This window comes from Portunus trituberculatus, chromosome 30 (genome assembly GCF_017591435.1).
Source record: "Portunus trituberculatus isolate SZX2019 chromosome 30, ASM1759143v1, whole genome shotgun sequence".
NCBI classification, from domain to species: domain Eukaryota; kingdom Metazoa; phylum Arthropoda; class Malacostraca; order Decapoda; family Portunidae; genus Portunus; species Portunus trituberculatus.
Genome location: NC_059284.1, coordinates 8,430,250 through 8,437,749, shown reverse-complemented (window position 1 = coordinate 8,437,749; position 7,500 = coordinate 8,430,250). Strand labels below are relative to the sequence as shown.

Here is a 7,500-nt window from a genome sequence, read left to right as displayed (position 1 = left end):
GAGAGAGAGAGAGAGAGAGAGAGAGAATAAAGCGCAAGGGAAAACGATTATGGATGGAAGGGATTGACTGATAGAGAGAGAGAGAGAGAGAGAGAGAGAGAGAGAGAGAGAGAGAGAGAGAGAGTGACGTAATATCTTGGTTGGGCGAGTGTGTAGTGACGCTTATCCCCCTTGCTCTCTCTCTCTCTCTCTCTCTCTCTCTCTCTCTCTCTCTCTCTCTCTCTCTCATACACAGCAGGCAAGAGAGTTATGAATAAACATGAAATTTTAAACTTCTCTATAGGGGGAGTGAGAGAAAGAGGAGGAGGAGGAGGAGGAGGAGGAGGAGGAGGAAATGGAACGGAGGAAAGGGGAAGTGAGGGAAGTGAGAGGAAGAGGGAGAGTAAAAACGGGCAAGGGAGGGAAAGAGAGAGAGAGAGAGAGAGAGAGGGAGAGGAGAGATGTCACAGGAAAGATAATAATAAAATTTCAGATATAAAAAAAAAACAATTCAACCTGGGAATTCTCAACTGAACCGCAGCAGGTGAGAGAGAGAGAGAGAGAGAGAGAGAGAGAGAGAGAGAGAGAGAGAGAGAGAGAGAGAGAGAGAGAGAGAGAGAGAGAGAGAGAGAGAGAGAGAGAGAGAGAGAGAGAGAGAGAGAGTTTCAGCAAAAATAAACAAAGAACAAATAAAACACTATGAAAATAAGAGCGAAAGGAAATAGGGAAAGAAATAACAATAAGAGAGAGAGAGAGAAGAGAGAGAGAGAGAGAGAGAGAGAGATTATTAAGGACAGGTGAAGCGCACGTGCCTGTAAATATTTTCTTACCTTCAACTTGGAACCAAAATGGAGGTTCCTTATACCTCTAAATTTTGAAGGAGCAGGAGGAGGAGCAAGAAGAGGAGGAGGAGGAGGAAGAGAAGGAGAAAAGGAGGAGGAGGAAGAGAAGGAGAAGAGGAGGAGGAGGAGGAGGAGGAGGAGGAGGAGGAGGAGGAATACAAAGGAATACAAAGGAAAACCAAACAACACCAGACATTTTTTTTTTCCTTTCAAGGCTCCTTGGTAAGTACTTGTAATTAGCTACTGGGAAAAGAGACAAGGCAGTACAGAAAAAGGCTTCTCCCCACCCACCACTCCCTCCACTTTTCTCTGGCATGGAAAATAGTTGGGAAAAGTAAAATGCAGTATGAAAAACCTAACTTGGAATTCACAAAAAAGGAGGAAAGGAAATTCTAATATTCACCCTTCCCTGAACTCAATATGTCTATCTGGAAGGAAAAATACACAAAACATTAATATCATCAGGAGTTATGTGTGTAAATGTTCGGACAAGAAGAGAGCTTGCTGAGGGTAAACTTTTAAATATTTGTCAATTCTGTTTTTGAGTGATGCAACAGAATTGTGTTTAAATTCATCATTCCTTTTCATATTAGACTAATCAATGATAAAATACTTATTTGCATCAAGGTTTCTATTCTCTTTAAAATTTTTGGAAACTTCAATTAGATCTCTTATCTTGCGCTTCGTTAAGCTGAATAATTTTATTGCTTCCCGTTGTTCCACATACAGCTTATTCTCAAGCTTGGAATAATTTTAGTCACTCTACCTTGCATCTTTTCCAATTTTCAATGACTTTTTATAATGTGGTGACAAGAACTACATGCAGTATTGAAGCTGAGGACTCAAGGGTGACTTACATAAAGCAAGAAAAAGGAGGAAAAGGAAAAGGAGTAGAAGAAAGAAAGCAAGAGAAACAGAGAAAATAGGAAAAGGAAGAAAAAGAGAGAGAAGAGATGAGGAAAACACGAGCAAGAGAGAGAGAGAGAGAGAGAGAGAGAGAGAGAGAGAGAAATGGAAAGAGGAAAGAAATTCAAGAACGGAATTGAAATAAAGGAGGAGAAATACGAGGGGAGGAGGAGGAGGAGGGGGAGAAGAGAAGGAGAAGGAAGAGAAGGAGAGAGAAAAGGAAAAGAAAAGAGATTTAAAAGCGGAGAGAAATAAAGGAATGGAAAAGATATTGGGGAAAGTGGAGGAAGGAGAGGTGGAGGAGGAGGAGGAGGAGGAGAGGAGGAGGAGGAGGAGGAGGAGGAGGAGGAGGAGGAGGAAAGCTCTAAGTGGAAGCGTTTCATCAGTAGAGAATATAACCCCACTTTACCTCCTCCTCCTCCTCCTCCTCCTCCTCCTCCTCCTCCTCCTCCTCCTCCTCTTCCTCCACTTCTACCTCTTTCTCTGCGGTATGGTGGAAGAGAGAGAGAGAGAGAGAGAGAGAGAGAGAGAGAGAGAGAGAGAGAGAGAGAGAGAGAGAGAGAGAGAGAGAGCGGAGCCGAGCGAAATTCAAACTGGAGAAATTAGAAGTGTGTGTGTGTGTGTGTGTGTGTGTGTGTGTGTGTGTGTGTGTGTGTGTGTGTGTGTGTGTGTGTGTGTGTGTGTGTGTGTGTGTGTGTGTGTGTGTGTGTGTGTGTGTGTGTGTGTGTGTGTGTGTGTGTGTGTGTGTGTGTGTGTGTGTGTGTGTGTGTGTGTGTGTGTGTGTGTGTGTGTGTGTGTGTGTGTGTGTGTGTGTGTGTTTTCATGCACGATTAACCCCATTGCCACATACACACATAAAAATACGCGAATTTACTCTCTCTCTCTCTCTCTCTCTCTCTCTCTCTCTCTCTCTCTCTCTCTCTCATCCCAATCAGTAAACCAAATATTTTTCCTTCTTCATTCAATATAGTTTTTCTCTCTCTCTCTCTCTCTCTCTCTCTCTCTCTCTCTCTCTTCCTTCCTCTCCCCTCATCCCTTCGTCACGCTTCATAATTACCTCTCCCTTCCCTCCCTCTCCTTTTCTCCCTCTCCCTCTCTCCCTCTCTCTCTCTTTCCCTCCATTCGTTGGGAAGAGAAGATTGATGGGAGAGGAAAGAAAGAGAGAGAGAGAGAGAGAGAGAGAGAGAGAGAGAGAGAGAGAGAGAGAGAGAGAGAGAGAGAGAGAGAGAGAGAGAGAGAGAGAGAGAGAGAGAGTCTATACAACGTGGAGGAAACAATATGGAGAGAAAAGAAGAGGAAAAATAAGAGGAAATTAGGAGAGAAAAGGCAGGAAACAAGGTCAATAACGGAAGTAAGGAGGAAAAGAGAGAGAGAGAGAGAGAGAGAGAGAGAGAGAGAGAGAGAGGAAACCCCTTTCTCTCTCCGACCTTTGAGAGAATCTTCCAAAGGCCTTATAGCTTCTTCCTCTTCCTCTTTTTCCTCCTCCTCCTCCTCCTCCTCCTCCTCCTCCTCCTCCTCCTTTCTTTCCGGCCCACCCTCCCTCTCTCCCTCCCTCCTTCCTTCCCTTCCTTTATTGTCCTCTTGCCCAACTCCCTATATCCCTCCTCCCCCTCCTCCTCCTCCTCCTCCTGAATGTTAATGCGGCATATTTGTCCTCTCTTGTCTTCAGGCCCAGTATATTGAAAGGGAGGAGGAGGAGGAGGAGGAGGAGGAGGAGGAGGAGGAGGAGGAGGAGGTGGTGGTGGTCGTGGTGGTGATAGTCGGTAAAGGAAGGAAGTTAGAAACGGGGAACTCGGAGGAGGAGGAGGAGGAGGAGGAGGAGGAGGAGGAGGAGGAGGAGGAGGAGGAGGAGGAGGAGGAAGAGGAGGAGGAGGAGAGTAAGTGACTAGCAAAAGATCCATAAATTCTTGACGTCTCAATACGAAAGAAAACGAGGGTAGGATGTGTATGTGTGTGTGTGTGTGTGTGTGTGTGTGTGTGTGTGTGTGTGTGTGTGTGTGTGTGTGTGTGTGTGTGTGTGCGTGTCGGTCAGTGATGTTACAGCTTTACTCTGCCAGAAGGGAATAATGTATGTATGTATGCGTGTATGTACGTGTGTATGTATGTATGTATGTATGTAGGGAGCGCAGGATGTATCTGTGTTTGTATCTGTGTTTGTATGTATGAATGAATGAATGAATAAGTGTATTTCTGTGTATGTGAGAGTTTATGTATGCAAGTCAACAGAAGCACTTTTCACTTTTACTTGTGTGACTTAACAAACACACACACACACACACACACACACACACACACACACACACACACACACACACACACACACACACACGCAAGGTTTCGCTCGTGCAATCCTCACTAATAACAACAAATATGAGAGGTTAATCCCACGCCAGGCAGAGCAAGGGGGCGTGGCGGCGTGTGTGGGAGGCGCCATTCTTCCCACGCCTCCTTCACCCTCTCCTTCAGCTATTTGTATCCTTCGGTGGTTCCTTCAATTCTTCCTTCTATATCTCTTTTCTAGTTCCTTCAGTATATCTTCTCTTCCTTCACTCCTTTCTATCTCTCCTACTGCTTCTTTCACTCTTTCAGGCATTCCTTCAGCTATTCCTTCACTCACTCCTTCATTCCCTTCTACTTTTCCTACGCCTCCTTCACTCCTTCAGTTCCTTCCTTCATATAACCTTATAGTCTTCATCCTTCCATCGCATCTCAGGGTTCCTTCACCTTTTCTGTCTCTCCTTCATTCCTTCCTTCACCCACTCCTTCAGTCCACTCACACAGGCACAGTTAGTCCTCCGTCTGTCCCACGTAAGGCCCCCATCAGCCCCCGTCAGCTTCAAGTCAGTTCCCCGTCAGCTCCCCGTCAGTTCTTTGCCAGTCCTCCGTCAGCCCCCATGTTGGCGTCCCCCGTCAGGCCCCCGTCAGGCTTCAGCGTGCAACGAGGCGCAAACAGTCCCCAAGCCCTTTTTGAAGCCTCTGATTCGTGTGTTTTCATTTCATGTTTGGTTTTACACACACACACACACACACACACACGCAGATATACACGTGCAGTTCTCTCTCTCTCTCTCTCTCTCTCTCTCTCTCTCTCTCTCTCTCTCTCCCCCCTCGCCCTTTACATCTGTACGACCCTCTTACTCTCCCTCCTCTCACTCACCCTCCTCTTACTTTCCCTCAGTAGCACTTTTGAATGTTCTGTGTATTTACTCCCTGTCCTTGTTCCTCTCCCTCCCTCTCCCTCTCCTCTCTCTCTCTCTCTCCCTCCCCTTGTGAAATACGTGGCGTGAATCATAAGGAAGAAGAAGGAGGCTGCAGTTTTTATCTCCCTCCTTGTGTCCCTTTAAAACTGTCTGGATTTATCGTTTATATTCCTTAGTTCTCTATTCTTTGGGTTATTTTCAAAGGGTATTGGGTTTGGTTAGCTTTGGTTAGGTTTGGTTAGGTTGGATTCAGGTTAGGTTAGGTTAGGTTAAAATTATGTTGGGTTAGGTTGGGTTAGGTTAGGTTAGATTAGGGTAGCATGGTTTTAATGATATGGGTAGTTTGGGTTAGGTTAAGTTAAAGTTAGGTTAGGTTAGGTTAATTTGCGTTAGGTTAGGTTAGGTTAGGTTAGTTTTAATGATATGGTGTTAATCTATCTCTCGAGTCTCTAAACTATCCTTGACAACGTACTTTAGGTTAGGTTAGGTAAGGTTGGGATGGTAATGGCTAAGGATTTGTCACTTGAGTCATTAAACTATCCTTGACAATGCAATGTTCCCTGCAAAACCACAATAATAATGGCGTCTTACTTGCTTGATAAACTATAATGATTAAAATACTTGAAACCTTGAGCAGTAATGGAGAATCTTTACTAAACTACCACTAGAAACAAAAATACCTTTAAAGTAATACAAATATGAATACACCCTTGAAAATATGAGTAAAATTGCATAATTCTTACTAAACTACCACTAGACTCGCAAAAAACAATTGAATTTATGAAAAACTCTTGAAAACCCGAATAAAGAATCAGAATCCTTGCTAAACTGCCTCTAGAATCATAAAAAAATACTTGAAATCATAAAAACACCCTTAAGAACTTGAATAGAGACTCAGAATCCTTGCTAAACTGCCACTAGAATTATAAAAACGCACTTGAAATCATAAAAACGTTCTTAGAAACTCGAATAAATGGGCAGAATCCTTGCTATACTGCCACTAGAATAAAAATATCACCCTTGAAAACTTGAACGAAGGGGCAGAATCCTCTCTAAAGTACCACTAGAATAAAAAAAAACACCCTTAAAAACCTAAATTAAAGGCAGAATTCTTGCTAAACTGCCACCAGAATCATAAAAGCGCATTTGAAACCATAAAAAACACTCAGAACACACAAAACCGCCATTGAACAAACCCCAGCAACTCCCACAGCCACCGTGTCAGAAGTAACTCGTATGAAGAGACACCGAAGGATGCAAGAATGAGAGACAGTATTCTGGAACCCTTTGCTCTCTCAACACTTCTATTTTCAAAGACCACAGAGATGACTGGAGATCTTAAGACTGTTTCTCCAGTTAAATAGCCCAAAAATCTAGTTCACCTGTCACTAGAACCGTAAAAAAGCAGTCTTAAAAGCTCACATCACTTCAACTAGCTTTTGATAGTAATAGTTCAGAGCTGGAGAGAAGGAAGGTGGGTGGTGTGATGTGGGATGGACATTTTAACCCTACGTCTGGCAGCTGGTGACTCTTTGGGTACGAGAACTGCGAGGCTGCGAGCGTGAGTGAGGTCTCAATCTCTAGCACCGTCAGTTCGCCTTCGTCTCGCGCCGTGCCAGAATCCCTTAGTGACCTGAGCGCCGCTGCCAGGAGAGAGGGGGGCGGGGAGGCGCAAGAACTGGAGCACAGGAGAATCGCAAGGCTATTCTCGCTCTCTCCTCACGTAATTAGTTGACATTAAGGAATTTTAGAAGTGCGTTAGAGGAGAAAATATTTGGTTGAGCTGCTGGTTATACTCGAGAATCTAATTATAAACGTTGAGAGGCTGGAAAGGGTGCGCTTTATTGCTTATATTTTCACTCACGTCCAGACTCACGGAGCAAATAACATGAAATCAGGACCTCCTTGCCTCGCCGCAGCCTCCGTGACCGAAACGTAAAGGAAGAAGTGCCAAGAAAACTTTAAAACTTTGAAATGCTGCGAGAGTGACACTTTCCTCGAACCGCACGGAACTTTGAAACTTTCGAACGTACCTTAAAAAAAAAGAGAGGGAGAGAAAGTTTGAGACGAGTGAACCTTAGAGCGAGTGAGTAAGTGAGTGGGTGAGACAAGAGCAATCAAAGCGAGTGAAACAAAACAGCCTCGTGAAAAAGTCAAACCACAGACTCGACTTTCGGAGCGAGTGACGCCAAACACTGAGGCTTCAAAACACACCAACCCGCTTCGAAACCCGCCAAATGAAACCGAAGTGTGTGTTTTCCCTTGCCTTCTTTAATGTTCCAGCTGTGAGAGGGATGTGAGTGGTAAGTGAGAGGAGGGAGAGGGAAAGGGAAAGGGAGAGGGAGAGGTGGTTCATAAAGCGTTGGGGTTCGAAGTTTGAGATCAATAACTAATTACTTCATTAATGTTACAGTGCTGGAAATGTACTGAGAGAGAGAGAGAGAGAGAGAGAGAGAGAGAGAGAGAGAGAGAGAGAGAGCAAACACTTTAAGACAAATTTGATGTTAGACAGGGAAATACTTTATCGCTCTTGAGACAGAAAGATAGACAGACTGACAAATACAGACAAACAG

The 7,500-nt window shown here is 44.3% G+C and overlaps 1 long non-coding RNA gene across 1 annotated transcript in view; it reads left to right on the top strand.

The window, feature by feature from the left end:
• Window positions 1-6,512: 6,512 nt before the first annotated feature.
• Window positions 6,513-7,500, top strand: part of LOC123510767 — a 1,662-nt gene continuing 674 nt past the window's right edge. The window contains exon 1 of the long non-coding RNA XR_006676588.1: window positions 6,513-7,230. This is a non-coding gene — a long non-coding RNA (uncharacterized LOC123510767). The remainder of the gene's footprint in view (window positions 7,231-7,500) is intronic.